General features: G+C 38.9%; 1 protein-coding gene across 3 annotated transcripts in view; it reads right to left on the bottom strand.

Annotated features, from left to right (window-relative positions):
- The window catches only part of SLC39A10 (solute carrier family 39 member 10), a 130,092-nt gene that overhangs the window by 57,989 nt on the left and 51,500 nt on the right, over positions 1 to 20,603 (bottom strand). Inside the window, exon 1 of one of the 3 annotated variants that reach the window (XM_012776951.3) lies at positions 7,093 to 7,443. The exons of the other annotated variants lie outside the window; for them this stretch is intronic. The gene's annotated coding sequence lies outside the window, so the exon portion shown is untranslated. Of the gene's footprint in view, positions 1 to 7,092; positions 7,444 to 20,603 lie in introns of those variants that run through there. 3 annotated transcript variants of the gene reach the window in all.

Here is a 20,603-nt window from a genome sequence, read left to right as displayed (position 1 = left end):
TTTATTTGAGAAAACTAGAATATCCTAATTTAAAAATAAAATCTCAAAAAGATAAAAGTATATTCCAAACATTAACAATTTATGAATTCAGGTGATAGTCTAAAAAAAGGTCCATGGGAATGGAAAACATGATCTGCTTTATAATGTGTATATGACATATAATATATAATATTAATATAATTATATATAATTTTATATATAATTATGTTATAAATACTATCTTATAGTTACATAAGATATTTTTCTATTATATCATTTTGCTGATCTCATTTTACAATATAATAAAAAGGTATCATTCCATTTATATTGAAAGGTATAAATCAATCTTTCCATAGTACCCTTCACCAGGAGGCTACGTTCTTTTGTGACACAGTACAGAATATACTTCTTCACATGCAAACAAAATAGTGTTAAGGATTCATCTTCAGTAGAGGTAGACTGAGAGATAATATACCAAAACATTTGTTCAAATGTTTGTTTGTTCAAAGGCCTGCAATTTTGAACTGCTTTATGATGGGAGTGGAAGAAGAGAAAAAGGAGGACAAGGTAAGGCAAAGAAGACAGAGGCAAGGAGGAAAGATAAAAATTAATATGATACATTTTTGCTCTGAGAGAGTTACAAGGAAGACACAATCGGTTTTTCAATTAGAGAAGGTAAACTGTGAGAAAAGCTACAGAGCTAATAGACACAGTGAGACGGAGTTGGGGGTAACCCAAAGTTGATGGCCTAGGGCTTCCTATTCCTTTTCCAACTCCAAGCATAATAAAGGTGCTATTGATGGGCATGAAGGCAGCAATCCTAGCACTTTGCAGGCTGTGTGGAATTGCTTGAGGCCAGGAGTTTCAGACCTTGTCTCTACAAAAAATGGAAAAATTAGCCAACACCTATACAGGAGGCTGAGGCAGGAGGATCACTAGAGCCCAGGAGTTTGAGGTTGCAGTGAACTATGATGCCACTGTACTCTAGCCTGGGCAACAAGACTGAAACCCTGTATCAAAAAAAAAAAAGACAAAATTTTTAAAAAACTAATTACAAAATAATAATGAAGGTCTATTTCTCCTGTGAAGGGAAAATGGAAAGGGGGAAGAGACAAAAAACTTCTATATTATTTAGATGAAGAAAACCTGAGAACTCTTATTATTACCTACAAATTGATCATATGACTGAACATTTTTCTACTATTTTACAAAAGCAGTTATAGACAATACTTAAATGAATGAGGAAGCAATGTTCCAATAATAATTTACAAACGCAGGCATATTTGGCCCGTGTGCCATAGTCTGATGACCCCTGACTTAATCTATACATTAAAAAACATTAACAGATCAACACCTAAGTGGACATATAGGAGTAACATTTATCGGGTGTAGGGAGGGTGGGAGGGGGTAGGAGGGGATGGGTATATACAACCACGAGTTAAGATGTGCAACGTTTGGGGGATGGATATGCTTGAAGCTCTTACTGGAGGGGGGAGGGGGGCATGGGCAATATAAGTAACCTTAACACTTGTACCCCCATAATACGCTAAAATAAAAAAAAAGACCCTATCCAGCAGATAACTCTAGGGAAACCACTATTTTAAAACTCAAAAATTCACAAGCAACAGAGCAAGACTGTGTCCAAAGGAAAAAAAAAAATTCACAGAATACATAATAAAAGTGAATTTAGAAAAATGTTTAGAGGTATGAGGGCACATTTGAAATGGTTTCTTTTTATTAAATAGCACAAAAGGATATGTATCTTTGTGACCTTCTCACTACACTAAAAGTGATTGAGATTTTCTACTTCCTATATTAAATGAAAATCTAAATCTAGAGTGATCACTGACAAGTCTTAGATAATTACAGAGGATTAAAATTAACCTCTTTCACAGTTCATTGTAGTTATTATAATAAAACTTCTGGCCTTATTAAAGTACATAATCTTATTAATTGATAAGATAAGGACATTTCCTATAACATTCTTATTTTTCTAATCCCTGAAAGCCTTTTCTGAATGGGATGTGTGGTCCCTAAAAGTAGGGTACTAATTAAGGGTAAAACTATGTCTGTTAGAAATGTTCAAACGAATTTAAGTATTACCTGATACCTCCCTTTCAGCAGCAAAATATCTAAAAAATAATGACTAATTACAAAATGTAATTATAAAAACGGTATAAAATCATGTACCATTTTTCCATTGTGAAAATAATTTAAACATTACTTGAACCAAGATTTTAGATTTTTATCCTTACACTTGTGCAAACCTATAGCCACCCACCTATAAAATCACTACCACCATCCTATTCTGACATCTTTTAACAAGAAAAATCTAACATTAAAAATCTATTAAATATCTAATTCTTATATCTGGCAATCTAAAAAATCCTTAGTACATTATGATAATAGAAAAATAGTACTTTGACACTGAATTTATGTGATATAATGAATTGTGTTCTAACACACCTAACCATTATGTGTGGTCTCCTAAGCAGTCAGTTTAGAAATAATTTCGATAATGCTGTTATTTTTAAACTTAACAATTTCAGTTGCATATTACTTTATATCTACTGAGCATACTTTTGAATTTCTGGTTACTTTTTGTTTGAGAATATATTTGGTTATTTTAGAAAAATCTAAAAGTCATTATGTGGTCCACCCACAGAATTTATGAACAAAGAATAATAAAAAGGAAAAAAAAGTTTGCAATACGGATAATTGGTATAATCTGGATGAAACCTTAGAGTTTACATGAAGGACTATAGGAAATCATGTGGATTATGGAGAGGTCCTTGAGACTTTCTATTTTTCAAAAGTCACTGTATATAAAACAAAAGAATTAATAAGAAAGCTCACAATGTGAATTTAACATTTTCAAACTTTATTATCAGTACATTCAAATTAATACAAAGTTACATAGGACTAAACTAAGCTAGGAAGAAGATTTTTATATCACTCTTTCCAAGATAAGGAGACCCATCCCCCTCCCATTAAATGAATAAAATCACTGCATTCATACACATGGCTAACTTCAAAGACATATTCTTAACGTACTACCCTCTTCCTGTTTTGACAATTCCACATATACTTTTGCAAAGTAACTTGGTAACACTGTACTGTTTTATCTCATCCAAAATTCATCCTTTATTTGGAAAAGTGAGGGCTATAAGCAACCAAAATTAACCAATTCAAAGACTATGTTCACCTTAGTAGAACCCTAACCAGTTGGAGGAAATCCTAAAATAGACCAGATTTATAGCACTAAGAAATCTAATTGTAATTTAAACAGTGTCTTGTTTTAGGAAAAGGTGAAGAAAATTTCAAGAGGAATCAAACACTAGAGGGCAGCATCAAACTGTCAAGGTTTAAACTGGGCAGTTTTGACCTGCAAACTTTAAGCTATATTTTTTGTTTTTTCTGTTACAGAGGAAAAAACTAACTTTATTTCGACTGTCTACATTTCTCTTCCATTTCCTACTGTGTACTTTCTTTTGCATTTTCGACTTGTGAATATCAGTTTAAAATGCACTAGTAATAATATCCCTTTGATATAAAACAAAACTCATGGAGCCCATTCTTGAGGCAGGCACTATATAAATAAGGGCTGATATTTTTATCCAAAGTATTTCCTTAGGTTAATGCAAAATTTAAGTTTGGTTTCACTCAATTAGTATTGTAGATTAAAGAGCATGACAAACAAGCTTTGCACATTTACTAAATGTGTCATGAATATCATGTGACAAAAAGCTGTGGAGTATGTGCCCTGCTCGAGAAATTTAGGTAGGAAGAGAAAATAAAATACACATATGTGATCATAAATCATGAAATGCAAGAGAAGCAGGAAAGAATTCTACGGGTATTACACATGAGTAATGATATAAAAATAGGATAACTGTGTACCCTCAAAGGCCCAGTAGAGATCACCAAACTTCATTCTGCAAATAATCAAGTTATCAGGGGAAAAGAAAAAGAGAAACCAAGTCTTTCGACTAGTTAAAGAACTGAAATGTTTGTATGTAGAAAAAGAATGGGGCCAGGCATCATGGTTTATGCTTGTAATCCCAGCACTCTGGGAGGCTGAGGTGGGAGGATGGCTCAGGGCCACTAAACTCCAACTTGAGCAACAGAGCAAGACCCTGTCTCTATGTTAAAAAAAGAAGAAGAAAGGTAAAATGAATTAAGAATTTAACACTTTGGTTCATTATCTCATTTAATGGTCATAGTAAACCCATGAGGTAGGTTTTTTAGTACTTCAAATTCACAGATGAAAAATCAAGGTAAAGCAAATTGCTAAAGGTAACCAAACTAAGTAACAGTAGATTAAGGTTTTGAAACTTACTCCAAAGCCCCAATTTTTTCCAATACTAAGGGCAAAGGGGGGAGGAGGGAATATAATATTAACAAGATAAATTTGTCTAATTAATAGCAAATGAGGCCGGGCATGGTGGCTCATGCCTGTAATTCTAGCACTCTGGGAACATCATTTGAGCTCAGGAGTTCGAGACCAGCCTGAGCAAGAGCAAGAAAGATCCTGTCTCTACTAAAAAATAGAAAGAAATTAATTGGCCAGCTAAAAATATATAGAAAAAAATTAGCCGGGCATGGTGGTGCATGCCTGTAGTCCCAGCTACTCAGGAGGCCAAGGCAGGAAGATTGCTTGAGTCCAGGAGTTTGAGGTTGCCATGAGCTAAGCTGATGCCACGGCACACTAGCCGGGGCAACAGAGTAAGACTCTGTCTCAAAAAAAAAAAAAAAAAAAAAAAGGCAAATGATCATCTCAGCTGTTGAATAATTTCCCTTGTTATAATACCTATATTCTATCTTCTCCATAAATCCCTTTTAAAAAGACACACCACCCCTTAGGGCAGTACTTGCATACTAAATTTGAGGACTCCTCAATGTACTTCAAACCAGATGCTCAAAAAAGGGAAAGAACATGTTACCTTTTAAGTTGTTAGTGGAATACAAAGGCATAAACTATTAATTGCATAAGTTATCATGCAATATATTATTGATGTCACCTCATAAGAGGTCTTCCCTAACCACTTCTTTTAAAGCAGCACCAAAGTCATCCTTGCACAGGGCTTCTTATCAAGTGGCCTGTGGATAGAATTCAGGTTTGTAAATACAGATAGGGGAAAAAAGGTATATCTTAATTTTAATTAACCTTGACATTTAGTTATTCCTTCAATTAAGAATGCAAGCAAAAATTACAATCACATGAAATACCTACAGGAGTTTTAAGTTTAAAATTATCTAAAGCACTTAAATTTAAATTATGTAAAGATCATTTAGTCCTCACTACTTTGAAATCAGTCATTATTAAACCAGCCACTACTCTTAATGCTTCACTAAAGCATGGATTACTTCATAAATAAATGTCTTGATAACTAGTTCATTATAATTGGTATCCTACATATTTCATTCATTTAAAACCATCATTCTGAGCTTCATCACAGAAAATAGTTAAAAACCCCTCCCAGTACTTATTTACCTTATAACACTTATCACTGATATTATGTTATGTGTTTCTTTCTCAAACCACTTGTTCTCATTTGTCTGTGCGGCCTCAGACACAAGTGCCGAACTTATGGTACACTAACATCCAGTGCAAGCAGGATGTGGTTTGTCTGCCATGAATTCCCAAGGTCTAGAAAAAGTGACTAACTCATAATAAGGTACTCAAATATTTGTACAAGAGGGACCCCAAATATAAAACAGTACCCAAGAGTCCTGAGATAAGGCTTTCAATTGCATACCACAACTAACTAAATCCTAAATCTACAGCTTTTCCATTACTTGTTCTCAATTGTGTAGAATTTAAGTACACATCCAGAAACACAATGTAAACTATATGCTAGTTTTGCTACAAGACTGACTCAGTTCCAGGATAAAACTAGGACTTATCAGCAAAAGACATAAATGAAAAAAAAAAAAAAACTGTATAAACCTGTGGTCATTTTTTTTAACTTAATGTGTTTTGTGTCATCACTATTGCTTAAAACAGGTACTTGAGTGGAACAATCCTTGCAACTGAGGACTAAGGGTCCTGCTGTGGTATTTCTTCCTCGTGCCCAGCTCCTTAGAGACAGCCCATGTGGACAGGCGCCCACGTGAACATTTCTTCGCAGAAGCCACAGGAAGACCTTCAACGTCACGTCGCCCGCGCCTTCGCAAGGCCCCCTTCTTAGTTGGGGCGTTAGGGGGGATCCCAAGGGAGAGGCTAGGAGTTCGGCAGATTCCTAGACCCAGAGAGGGGGTCCGCAAAGGTCCCTCTACGCGCTCCCCCAGCCGCGCCCCACATCGCTCTCCACCTCGGGGCCCTCGGAAACAAAGCCGGGTGGCCGCGCCACCTCCAACCCACCCGGCCTCCCCCACCAACCCAGCGCCACCCTGGCCCTCAGCTCCAGGGCCCCCAACAAACTGAAATGTTAACTCCCCCGCGCACCGCTTCGGCTTTCCGGATCGTCCGGGAGAAAACAAGTAGGAGGCGCCGCCGTCCGTTAGCCTCCCGGTACCGGAACAGCGGCACCGAGGCTCCATCCCAGGGTCCCTTCACCGACCCCATTATAGACCAGAGGGGAGACCAGGAGAGGGGGAACCAGGGGCGTTCGTCGCCAAGCCCCTCAGAGACCTGCCTACAGATCCTCCCACTCTCCGGCCACGGGGTCCCCGCCTCTGCCGGCTACGCCACCCGCGGCCCGCGCGCAGCCCCCTAACCGCCGCCGCCGCCCGCCCAGCGGTCACTCCCCGACCTCCCGTGCGGTCCGCGCGGGTCCCCCAGCCTCCGCAGGTCCCTGAGGGGGGCGCGGGGCCCCGCACGCGTGGTGGACGCTGTGAGCCGCCCACTCCGCGGCCCGCAGCAGCTCCGAGCGCACACGAGGAGCCGCGGCGCTCCACGCGCTGCCCACCACGCGCTCTGCTTTGGCTCGCCGCCGCCGACTGCAGCAGCTGCGGGAACCTCAGCGCCCGGGTCCCCAAGGGACCCAGCCCCGACTCCCCGGTTCTATTCTCCTTTTCTACCCCCCCGCCGTCCCGGGACTCGCAGTCTCCGCCGCGCATGGGACCGGTTCTGGGGGAGGGAATGTAAACAAATCGGGGTTTTATAGTTACCTCACACTCGAGTGCCGTGTGCATCTCCTCTCCGCTCGGTACCAAACCCCGGCTGCACCAAATCATGTATTCACCAAAGCCGGCTGCGCTAACTTCGTCGCGGAGGCCCGCGCGTCAGACACCACGATACGCTAGCGGCGTATAAGGCCCACTCAGGTCCCTGCGCAGCCGCACCCCGTCCGCCTATGGGTGCTACGCTATGGGCGTACACGCACCACCTAGCCGTTCGCTTCGGATAACGCCGCTTGCGTAGGGGCACTGCACCACTCGCGAGTTCTACACCGATAGTAGGAGCAATGAGAAATTCGAGTCTACGCAAACTGCGGAGCTCTGAGGCTCCGCGCTAGTTTTGTTCCAAGAAAGGACGCCGCGGGGGAGTTGGGGCGGCTTCTAACGCATGCGTGGAGCGCCCTTTACCTCTCGCCTTTTCTCCTTGCTTTGCATGTCGGTTGCTGAGGCCTTAGGCAGACGGATGAGTAATGGGAGGTCTGATCGTAAACGCTTTAGCCAAGAGGCTTCAGAGTGATAAATACGCGTGTTTATCTGTACACAAGTTAAACATCTACATCGAATTAATCCCTCCTCCTTTGTTAAAGTAACCTTTTCAGTCTCGTAGGGAAAAACTGAATTTATATCTCTTTAGTGCTAAGTGCTAGGTGTTTTGTATCGCTCCTCCCCCCACCCCATTTATTGTAACACAGTGGGTCTTCCGAGCCTAAAAGAAAGTTGAGTCTTGAGAGCATGTCACGCATTCAGAATAATTCTGGAGGCTTTGGCAACTTTCTAAGGTCTTCCACCACCTCCTACTCCTCAAATGATTGATTATTTCTTAACACTCAACGGCAAAAATTTCCCCAGTCCAGCCAAGCAATTCCATGGACTCCTGCCTACATCGTGCTTATTCTTGCTCCCATTCCTTCCTTCACACCATACCTCCTATCTGAATGGTCTCCTCTCCTCTTCTTAAGCAACCAACAACCCACATTTTCTTAAAAGGTGGCTCTGGACACCTTCCCTTTGCTTCATTACTCTGCTTCCTGGCTCTTACTTAATCCACATGTTGAGGCTTATCTGTATGCATCCACATGTTGAGGCTTATGTGTATGCTGCATGGGGTGCCTGTGTTTCTTTTTTTCTTTCTTTCTTTTCTCCGTAGTCTCACTCTGTTGCCCAGGCTAGAGTGCCCTGGCGTCAGCCTAGCTCACAGCAACCTCAAACTCCTGAGCTCAAGTGATCCTCCTGCCTCAGCCTCCTCAGTAGCTGGGACTACAGGCATGCATCACCATGCTCATCTAATTTGTGTGTGTGTATATATATATATATATATATATACATATATTTTAGTTGTCCAACTAATTTCTTTTTATTTTTTAGTAGAGATGGGGGCTCGCTCTTGCTCAGGCTGGTCTCCAACTCCTGAGCTCAAACGATCTGTCCGCCTGGCCTCCCAGAGTGCTAGGACTACAGGCGTGAGCCACCACGACAGGCCAGCCTGTGTTTTTGTATTCACCCAGAATCTACTTAATAGTGAGAGCGATTTCTGGGGAGTGCCTTACTGCCATCTAGCAGAGTGCATAAAACCATGGTCAATAGTAATAGCAAGGCTTTGGTATGTGTCAGGTACTTCCAAAGTGCTTTACACATATATTAATTTAAGCCCTGTAACATAACGAAGTAGGAATTATCCTGGAAACTGAGACACAAGACAGACATTAAATAACTTGCCTAAGATCACAGAGCAGATAAGGACAAGAGTTGGGATGCAAACCCCTTCATTATGGTAAGTAGTTTTGCTATTCTACATATTAATATTATACCTTTATGGGAGAAGATTATTTTGGTTTTGTTTGTATCTCTACAAAGAACGTCTTTTAGGTGCTTAATAAATGCCTAAGGACTGCCAGGACACTAAGCTACTCATATCCTCCTTTTCTTATTTGGGAAAGCCAATCCATGGACCTCACTCCTGCTGGCAAAGGGAGCAAAGAGGTTAAATCTGAGTCCTAATTTCAAATCTAGCTATTGCCACTAAATGTGGGAGACAATGGCTATTGTTCTCAGATTCATGGATAAGTTAAGGGGATTGTTTTAAGTGAATTCCAAGGTTCATTCTAGCACTAAAATCCTTACAATTCATAAAATCATTATAGTACATCTTTTGTACTGTAAAAAAGGCATCTAAATTATGCTGATATTTTAAGGTTCACAATTATGTTATTGAATATATTATTATCAGTACTTTTAAAATATATGTTTCTTCCAAGTATCAATAAGATCTAGCACTTGTATTCCTTATTTTATGATACCTACACTGCTTATTTAGTAATATATACACGAGGATAATGTTCAGCTGGCACACACGGTACAAATATTGATCAAATATTGAAATACTTCCATACAAGTTGGTCAACAGCTGCAATCTGAGTAGTATCCCCGTATGCCTCCCGCCCTTATCCCAGTCCCTTCCTTCAAGATTCTCCAGACCTCCACGTTTTAGAAACTAAAGTGTTAATGCCTGGCATAGATGGACCCAGCTCTTATTAGTGACTCTTTTCTACTTGGTTGGTGTTTATGCTTTACTAATTGCTATATATTTTAAATACCATCCCTATATAAGACTACATGGTAAGCTACTTGAAAATAGAGACTATGCCTCCTACCACTTTACAAACTCACCCAAGCATTCATACACATCCAGTATATACACACTGATTTGGGTGAGGCTTAGAGCAAATTATCAGATAGAATAAATTATTAACTTGCAAACTAGTAAATTTTCCTATTGGGAAATAGAATCTCAGAAAATGACTTGCAGGCTTACACAAAATCACCTGCTGAGTTAAATAATGGACAGTGCTGCAAAAACATCACTATAATACGTCAATTGTTTTATTTTTACCCATTTTATAAACAAGCAATATGTTAGGGTAAGGAATTTCTAATATGTTGGAATCATAGAACTTTCTAAAAGTGTTAAGGCATTTTTTTTCCAGCAACCTCATCTGCTTCATAAAGAAGCTCTTCCAGGCCAGGCGTGGTGGCACATGCCTGTAATCCTAGCACTCTGGGAGGCAGATTGCTTGAGGTCAGGAGTTCGAGACCAGCCTGAGCAAGAACGAGACCCCGTCTCTACTATAAATAGAAAGAAATTAATTGGCCAACTAATATATATAGAAAAAAAATTAGCCAGGCATGGTGGCGTATGCCTTTAGTCCCAGCTACTTGGGAGGCTGAGGCAGGAAGATTGCTTGAGCCCAGGAGTTTGAGGTTGCTGTGAGCTAGGCTGACGCCAGGGCACTCACTCTAGCCTGGGCAACAAAAAGAGACTATGCCTCAAAAAAAAAAAAAAAAAAGAAGAAGCTCATCTGAACTATAAAAAGAGTATAAATGATTTTCAGTACCTGGGGGAAAGAGAGAATGAATATTGCATTACATGTAAATGTTTTATATTTCATTGTTTATCTTATTCACATTGCTTTAGTTACAATATTATTTCACATATCTAAAATTTTAAATGTGACCAGTCTGCCTTTGTGAGGCATGATATAATAAATCTGATGGCCTTTATGCCCCTCAGAGGATTAGAAAAGAACCAGCTACAAAAAGGAAATAAGAACCATGCTTCATACCTCAGTCTTTAGCTATGACTGAAGAAAATTGATGCCATAAACCTGGCTTTCCTCTCTTATAGAGGAGAACACAGTCTTCGTACACAACAAAGTTACAACTCTTTAATGAAATCTATAAAGAACATAACTAATTCTAAGAAATCAGTCCTTTTAGACTTAATCAGTTTTTCCATGATTCAGGATTGGTAATAACCAAAGATTAAAAAACCTCCTTAAATTCATCTGTGGCTTAAACTCTGATTTTTTACGTGGCCAAAAAAAGTTTGGTTCAAACGAGGTTATGCCAAGAGAGGCCATTAGTCAAGAGCACAAGGAAGTCTAAATCATATTGCTATGTCAGTGTGGTGAGGCATGGGGGTATTAAGTACCAGGATAGTTTTTAAGATCTGGGAAAGGAAGATGTCAACAATATGTAGGTAAAGTTCTAAACCTAGGCCTCAAAATTAATAGCTACCTATTCACTTTTACAGACTATGTATTTCAGCCTGGATACTAAAGCTTCCAAGATAGGCAAAAGATACATGTCATTCCCATTCTTTGAGACCTGTGGTACTGCATAACATCTAACAAGGCAAGCCCACTGGCAAGATGGGGAGGTGGGGCCCATGGGGCAGTCTTCTTCTGATCCCTTGAGAAATTATGGCTCTATTATCTCATTTTTTGCGGGCTCTAAAATCTTTTGCCTCAGTTTCCTGGATAATTCCTACCTCATTACGTTACAGGGATTAAATTAATATATATGTAATGCACTTTGGAAGTACCTGACACATAGCAAAGCTTGCTATTACTTGAAAGTTAAGATAAATGGGCTTTGAGAGCTCTATGGAAGTTCTCGCTAGAAGCGCACAGCTGCACATACATCCCTTTTTAAAGAACAAGACTTGTATATCTGAGATCACTCTCTTCCACAGAGCTCACCGCTTTGAGATGGGTATACAAAGGCAGGGAAGAGAGATAAAACAATACAAACCCTGGTGAGAGACAAATTTGACCAATGTGCCTGTCAAGTGAGATCATTCTGAATTGGTAGGCTTATGTAAGGAAACCGAGTTTCAGGATATATGCAGAGACAAAAATAGATTGGAGAAATGAAACAATTAACACTAAAATTTAAGCAACTCCCCACCCAGAGAAGAAAAAATAACTTTGTTATGATTTGCCTGGATGATCCTAACATTAGACTAGCCAGATCATTTCGTTTCAAACCAAAGCAATGCAAACAAAAGACCTTTAGTATCAGGCATCTCTCCTGGAAGAGAGACAGTAACAGAGACACTTCTAGCTTCTAATTCACCATGGCAAGTCCTTTAGAAAATAAAAATGAGAACTGGCTCAAGAGAAAGAGGAAGACCTGCTCAGGAGAATGAGCAAAAAGCTCAGACGTTCTAACAGGCAGACCACACATCTGTCCACGTGACAATGTCAGGAAGCCTTCTTACCCTAAACCTACTCTCACTGTACCCCCCAATTCCTGGAATTCCACATTTAGCATTCCATTCCTAGGCCTGGAAACCAAAGAAATTTTGACCCTGAAGTCGCTATCATTTTATTACTTATTTATGCTACTGTGGTAGTATATACTTTTTTAGGACTTTTCTGAAGAGGAGGTTCTAAGAGAAAACATAGTTATCTAGATTCCTAAGGGTAGTGTGATGCAAAGGGAGAGAAGGAAAACTGTAAACAAATTGCCAACTTCCGGATCTTGCATCTAGCCAGCCTCATTCATTCACAGAATACTAAGATGAAGAAAAACAGTAGGCTTGGTAGGTAGCCATTTCAGATAGTTTGGAATTCTAGGGGCACAGCAGAAATACTTTTCAAAACTTAACTCCTAGTCCAAAGGAATTAGAAAAAACAGGCATAAATATCCACATTGCAAATATTACAAATTTGAAAAGTACTTGTGGATGAGTACACTTCAATTTAAGAAAAATTGTCAAATGGAAATGAATTAGTAACAAATTACCATGTAAATATTTTTTTAAAAAATGTTTGTTTACCGGCCAGGCACTGTGGCTCATGCTTGTAATCCTAGCACTCTGGGAGGCCAAGGCAGGAGGATCACTTGAGATCAGGAGTTCGAAACCAGCCTGAGCAAGAGCGAGACCCTGTCTCTACTATAAATAAAAAGAAAGTAGCTGGACAACTAAAAATATATAGAAAAAATTAGCCAGGCATGGTGGTGCATGCCTGTAGTCTCAGCTACTCGGAAGGCTGAGGCAGAAGGATTGCTGGAGCCCAGGAGTTGGGGTTGCTGTGAGTTAGGCTGACGCCACAGTACTCTGGCCTGGGCAACACAGTGAGACTCTAGCTCAGAAAAAAAAAAAAAAGAAAAAAAAATGTTCATTTGTTAAATGGGTTGAGATTAATAAATCCATTTTCAAATTCATTTTTAAATGTCATCACATGAGAGCAAATTTCAAATCTTGCCTAGGGCTTCTAAGATAATGAATAATGAGATCCAATTTCACAACCGACATTTATGAAAATAATCAAGAAACAGCTTTTAAAATCAAGACACACTTGTTTCATCTTAGCAAATATTGCTTACCTTTATTTACTAAAAAATTTTGACAGCCAAGAATGCAACAAAATTCTACATATTAGAGAAGTCAGTAAATGATTTGCCAAAACAAGGGTAGCATATAGAGATTTCTGAATTTTTCTTGTACTATCTCTAAGTAAAGCTTGAATCATATATTATTTTTTATAGAATAAGCTGCTTTTCTATTCTTCGTAGAATCCCATAAACCACCTCTTCTTTCCAGCACACATCTTTAAGAAGTTTTAAAAACTTCCTGCTGGGCGAGGTGGCTCACACCTATAATCCTAGCTCTCTGGGTGGCCAAGGCAGGCGGATCATTTGAGCTCAGGAGTTCGAGACCAGCCTGAGCAAGAGTGAAAAAAAACCCCGTCTCTACTAAAAATAGAAAGAAATTAATTGGCCAACTAATATATGTATATATAGAAAAAATTAGCTGGGCATGGTGAGTGGCGCATGCCTGTAGTCCCAGCTACTCTGGAGGCTGAGGCAGGAGGATTGCCTGAGCCCAGGAGTTTGAGGTTGCTGTGAGCTAGGCTGACTCCATGGCACTCTAGCCTAGGCAACAAAGTGAGACTCTGTCTCAAAAAAAATAAAATAAATAAAAACTTCCCAATGTTTTGTGAGGAACCCTTCTGGCAGTGCCCCATAGTGAGTGACCCATCACGCTTGGCTTGCTTGCGTTCTCCTAGGTGATCTCACCTACAGCCGCCAATGATTTCATCAAGCCCAAGTTTCATTCTAATTAGAATGGCAGTTGCTTTCTCTAAGCAGTTATGTTTTACAGTCTGTCTTCCCACCCTAAACACATGAAATTGTACAGTTTAAAATGTGCCAAGCACTATTTAAATGCTTTAAATATAACTTATTTAATTCCTACACTAACCCTGTGAGTTAGATATGCTCATTTTACAGATGAAGAAAACTGAGGTGGTTACAGAGCATATGGCAGAGTCAGAATCTCAGTCCATCCAGTCTGGTTCTATAGGCTGTGCTCTTAATCCTTGCATTGCCCTGCCTCTTATATTAGGATTGTGTGCAGGTCCCTATTTTTACAAGCTATACTACTTTCTCTGAAAATGTTAGTAATTAAAGAAAAAAAAGAAGAAAGAAAGAAAAAAGAAAATCAGGAGAACCATAAACTGATGGCTTCCCAGTCTGTAAATGCTACAGGTCAATGGAAATTTTAAATGTAATGTTAAATGGAAAATACAATAGATTTGGCAAGGTAGCTCATGCCCATAATCTCAGCAATTTGGGAGGAGAGGTGGGAGGATCGCTTGAGCCCAGGAGTTCAAGATCAGTCTGGATAACAAAGCATTACCCATCTCTACCAAAAAATTGAAAAATTAGCCAGGTATGGTAGCACATGCCTATAGTCCCAGCTACTCTGGAGGCTGAGGCAGGAGGATCGTTTGAGCTCAGGAATTCAAGGCTGCAGTGAGCTATGATCGTGCCACTGCACTCCAGCCTGGGTGACAGAGTAAGACTTTGTCTCTTAAAAAGATATATAAATAAATAATAAATAAAAAACAAAAACATATCAAGATATTTCTATTTTGAACATCTATTCTTTTTTGCTTTCTCTTTCAACTCAACTAGCTTGAATCAATTCCAAGGGTGATGTTTATTCCAGTCTTTTAAATTAGAATGTTAATTAGCCAATTTGGTTATATTAATATATTCAGTTGAAAGCTTTCCCCCCTCCCTTTTATGGTGATTTGATGTAGTTGTTCAATTATTTATTTATACCAGTAAAGTTATATGAAAAAGTAGGCAGAATCAGGTGTGTGTTAATGACTTCAATCCTAGTAATATAAATATGAGCAAATCAATGAAGAATTGGTTGAGTGCAGAAAAATATATTCCAGCAGATTTAAAGTGAAATTCATTTTGAGGATTAAAGGTACATTTCAGTCCTTAAATTGCTATGAATCTATATCCTCTGCAAGTCTACCTTGGAAAAAGAGACACATAAATATTAAGGGATTCCCATATCTTCAAGCAAAAGTTTGTGCTTCTGTTATGTGCAAGCCACTATGGTAAGCAGCTGGGATACACAGGTGAACAAAATTTAATCCTGGCCCTTAAGTAGTTTATAATCCAGCTGGGGGAGGTAAATTGAGAATTAATTACTGGATAGACTGGCAAGTGCTATGTTAGAGATAGGTATGGTTTGTAACAGCAGCAAAGGCCAAAAATTGGTGATATACTCTGAAGTCTGATTTAAGAATGAGTAGGAGTTAACCAGATAAAGAGCTGGAGGGAGAGCAAACAAGCAGACCAATGAGATGAGTGAAGGCACAGTTATAAGTTTGGGGAACTGAAACAACGTATACTTTTTTTTTTTTTTTTTAAGACACAATCTCACTCTGTTGCCTGGGCTAGAGTGCCCTGGACTCAGCCTAGCTCACAGCAACCTCAAACTCCTGGGCTCAAGCAATCCTTCTGCCTCAGCCTCCCGAGTAGCTGGGACTACAGGCATGCACCACCATGCCTAGCTAATTTTTCCCCCCCTCTATATATTTTTAGTTAGCCAATTAATTTCTTTCTATTTATAGTAGAGACTGGGGTCTTGCTCTTGCTCAGGTTGGTTTCAAACTCCTGACCTTGAGCAATCCACCCGCCTTGGCCTCCCGGAGTGCTAGGATTACAGGCCTGAGCCACCATGCCTGGCCTAACAGTCTTGTTATGTGTTTGGGGCATAGGGGATTGAGGAAGATGAGATAGAACTGGTAAACAAGGCCTTTGTATACCCCATTAAGGAGTCTGAATGCTACCCTGGGGCAATAAAAGCCACTAAAGAATTTTCAGCCAGCAAGTGGCATGATCACAAGCAAGAAGGGAAGGAAATAATAGGAGTAGTTTGGTAGGCAGAATAATGTTTCATACCAAAATGAGCATGTTCTAATCCCTGAAACCTGTGAATATGTTAAACTACCTGGCAAAATGGGAATTAAGGCTGGAGGTGGAATTAAGGTTGCTTCCCAAATAACCTTGAGATGGAGAGATTAGCCTAATTTATCTAGGTGCCTCTGATTTAATAGTTTCCCAATTAGGGACAGGGTTCCTAAAAGTGGAAGAGGGAGTGAGAAGAGGAGAGTGAAAGGGAGATGCGACTGAGAAAGAGAAATAATGATTAGAAACCTGCATTGTTGCTGAGGAAAGGGAGCTACATGCTAAAGAATGTGAGTAGCTTCTAGAAACCAGAAAAGATAAGGAAATAGATTCACCCTTACAAGCTCCAGAAGAAAGATAGCCCTGCAATAATAAGTTTATGTTGTCTTAAGCCACCAAATTTATGGTGATATGTTACAGTAGCCATGGAAAAATAACACAATTAGGAAGCTGTTACAGTAATAACCCCATGTGAGAAGTGATGATGGATAAAGTGAAATGCTTGAATTTGAGAAGTGTCAAGGACATAGAATCAAACTTGAACACCAGCTCTTCTAATGTATTACCTGTGGCCTTAACCCGCTCATTCAGCTTCATTTTCAAAATAGGCAATATTTGCAGGGTTTTGTTTGTTTTAATTTCTATTTTTTTATCAAGCTAATACATTAGCATTAACATTAGCTTTAGAACTCAAATAGAAATACATGCTACAACATGAATGAACCTTGAAAACATTATGCTTAGTGAAGTAAGCCAGACACAAGAACACAAATATTGTATGATTCCAATTCAAATCCAAATTTTTTTGGATTCCAATACAAAAACATATACTACCTAGTGCCTGTATTGTTCAAGGAATGGAAGGAACCATATTCCAACATAAAAATGATTTTTAAATGTAATTTGAGGAATAAGATTCCAGAAGTAGTTTGCAATTTTTTCCCTATATTTTAAGTAAGAATTTCAAATACAAAAAGTAGCTTTGTAGCTGGTGCTGTTCTGAGATAACCAAAATGTATTAGTGGTGACATTAGCCAGTATTATGCTGTTATACCTCTGCCCAGTACTCATTTTTTAAATATAGTTAGATTGGTCATGGGTGAGGCAATTGAGTAAACCTTGACAGTGATGCAAATGTAATTTTAAAATTAATTGGCTTCATTCCAAAATAGATCCACTCTTTTTGGAGGAAATAAAAAAATAACTAATTTACATTTAACCTAGTTAAGCTTTCAGCTATGTTTAGAAGTGAAACTCAGAGACTATTTATATCTTTGATGTGAGTTTTTATATTTTGCAGCATTCCACATCCATACTGAAAGTGAAGCACATCTTTGAAATATTTACTGCATTTATACAATATCTAAGGTAGTACTCAACAATGTTCAGCAAGTCTGATGGCTGATAATCAGCCAATTCTAAATTAACCAGATAATGGAAGTCTGAATGCTACCCTGCGGCAATGAGAAGTAGAGAAGAGGTAACAGCAAACAAAATTACTGTAACAATGAAGTTATGATAATCTTTTATTTAGCAGAAATACATAAACTGGCTTAGGGGCTCACTATAGTTGAATGATGGTAGAATTTTACCAGTTTGGGGCCTGGGAGGCAAGCTCTGCCAATTATACATGGTTGGCCAGTAGAGAACAGTAAGAAGGTGACTGAGAAATTCAGGTTCAAGGTTCAAGGTTCCAGCTTCTCCTCCGTTCTCATCTCCCTCATCCAGCCCAAATCTACTGTAGCTTGGCACTTCTTTAAAGCCATTAGTGATCAGCTGTCATTATTCTGCATAATGGTTTATTCATTCCAATTGTTAGTACAAGAGGTGATAGTATGAGTGAAGATCATTTGTCTGATTTGAATTATAAACATAAATTATTTAATAACTATATTCTCTGAAGCATGGGCAGAAATTCTATGGTTTTATAGTATTGTATCAACCAATACAATGGAAATTAAATAGAATGGACAGACTCAGAAGAAGAGCCTGTTTTAGCATTTCCTAAGTGAATATCCTTGTATGCATTCTGCCTTCTCTTTCCTCCATTTTATAGCCAAGACACTTTAAAAGATGTGTCTACCCTTATTTGACCCTCTTGTTCAACTAACCTATTGAAGTTGGGTTTCCATCCCTAATAGGTCATCTGAATTGCCACCAATGACCTCAGTTACTGAATCCAATTGTCACTTTCAACTGGTATTCTCTTTGATTTCTCTGCTACTTTTGAGGCAGTGACCACTTCCTCCAAAGCCTCAAAAAATTTGATGCGTTTAGTGAAAACAACCCCAGGACAGACACCTTGAGAAGTAGCCAAAAGATGGTACCTTTTTGTCCCCATCCTGCTTGTGCCACCAAGTAAGGTACTTGCCTAGGTGTCCCATCTCCATCTTTGCTCTCCCTTAGGTAAGACTCTGGCACCCTCTTCGACTTCAAATGAAGACTGCACTCTTCTGCTTTTTCATTGATATCTCTAGTGGCTCAGTTCCTAGTTTCTTCCAAGGGCTTTTGTTCTCTAACCTTGCATATACTTCCTTCATCTGATTATCTCCTACATGTCCTTTGGGATTCAGTTTAGATATCACTATCAGCTTCTCCGCCCTTTCTGGGTTAGGTGTCCTCCCACCATGGCACGTGGTTTGCACTGTGGCCCATGTGGTTTAACTGTCTACTCCCTCCCTGTACAAGGATATCTCCTGTGTTCACTGAGTCCTTGCTAGTAAAGACTGCCTTGTTCAGTGTAGTATCCTTAGCATCTGATGCATTGCTTGGTGCAAAGTTGGTACTGAGTACATACAGCTAGAATGGCTGCTGAAAATAATTTCTCTGGGACCCAAAGCATGAAACATGGCTAACAATGGTATATGTGGGAGGAGTTATAAATTAATATTTTCTCTTCATCCTTAACCTGTTCACACCCTATCAAGCAATATCCCCAATGCTTTCTCAATTCTTTTGTCTCTGGTAAAATTTTAAAACTTCAGTTGATTGAGGAAATGATCAGAGAACAAAATGAACACAACTTTTGTCTTCTAAGTATTTTTAAATTGCTTTACTGCTAGGAGACATTCACCGTGAGAAAAATTACCTATTCTTTGGAAAACATTTTTATAGCATTTCTGAAGATCAAGTCTTTGCAGGAATTTAAATGAGACCTAAAATCAAATCATTTTCTCTATAATCCTGCACTGTTGGCATTCACAGAGAAGTTTTGAGTACATCAAAAATTCTGGCATGCTCACATTATAATTAACGTTTACCACATTACTCCCTGTTTTAAAAAAAATTAGTGTAAGCCAAATATAAAAGCAATAAGAACACACAGTAACTATTTTCTTTGCTCAGCCTCATCAGATATAAATTTTTAGTGGCATCCTCAGTGTTCATCCAATTTCATCACTCTGGGCTTTTTAGGTTGCTTTTTTTTAAAAAAAGAATGCTTCGGGGCTTTTTACAGGGTAGCCAGGACTTTTCATCTATTCGTGTTTTTATGAGATTAAAATGTCTTAAGGACTTATGAAGACAAATAATAAGCCTCACTTTGATTTGAGGTGCTTTTTAACTGTCTTTGTGCCTCCGCTGCTTCACTGCTTATTTACTTCTTAACACACTGTTACACCTGTGTTCACCACGCTGCTGAAACGGCTCACTCAAGAGTCATCACTGAAAGAAGGTATGTAAAAGAGACACAGGCGCCAACTGAAGAGCTCCCAAAGGCCAAACCTAGAACAATTTGAGCAACAACATACACACAGCTTTGGATTATAATACAAAGTATAAAACAAACATCCATGAGTCCATACTGATATAAACAAATGATTAAATAAGTTAAATGGGAGAGAACAAATATCCCGTGCATAAGAATTCCAAATAATTTATGTATTTATTTCTACCTACACAGACCTTCAAGGATATTAAACACTCTATGTCCAAAGAAGAAACTCTTGTTTTAAACCCTAATCCTGTGGCTTCTGTTGTATCCCCCGTCATAGGTAAGAGTGAGAATTATAATTTCACCAGTCATCCTGCATCCTATATTCTTACATATATCCATGACTGTTTTCCTTCACACCATTATTTTCTCTAATCTCATACAAATATTATCTGATTCTATTTCTTCTACCTGCTCCCTTTACTGTCACTGCATTAATTTTCTTTTTTTTCCTTTTTTTTCTTTTTCTTTAATAACTCAGAGGAACTCATGCATTAATTTTCTTGAATAACTACCATCTTATCTTTCAGATAAGTTTGGATAGTCCTCTTTGATACTACATTAAAACTCAAAAAATGGTAGTTTCTTGAAGGTTAATTAATGTGAAATCAGGAAACAGATCAGTGGAGATTTTGTACTCTGTTACCCTTAAATTTTTTTTTTTTTTTTTTTTTTTTGAGACAGAGTCTCACTCTGTTACACGGGCTAGAGTGCTATGGCATCACCTAGC

Source organism: Microcebus murinus, chromosome 8 (genome assembly GCF_040939455.1).
Source record: "Microcebus murinus isolate Inina chromosome 8, M.murinus_Inina_mat1.0, whole genome shotgun sequence".
NCBI classification, from domain to species: domain Eukaryota; kingdom Metazoa; phylum Chordata; class Mammalia; order Primates; family Cheirogaleidae; genus Microcebus; species Microcebus murinus.
This window is presented reverse-complemented; position numbering and strand designations above follow the sequence as displayed.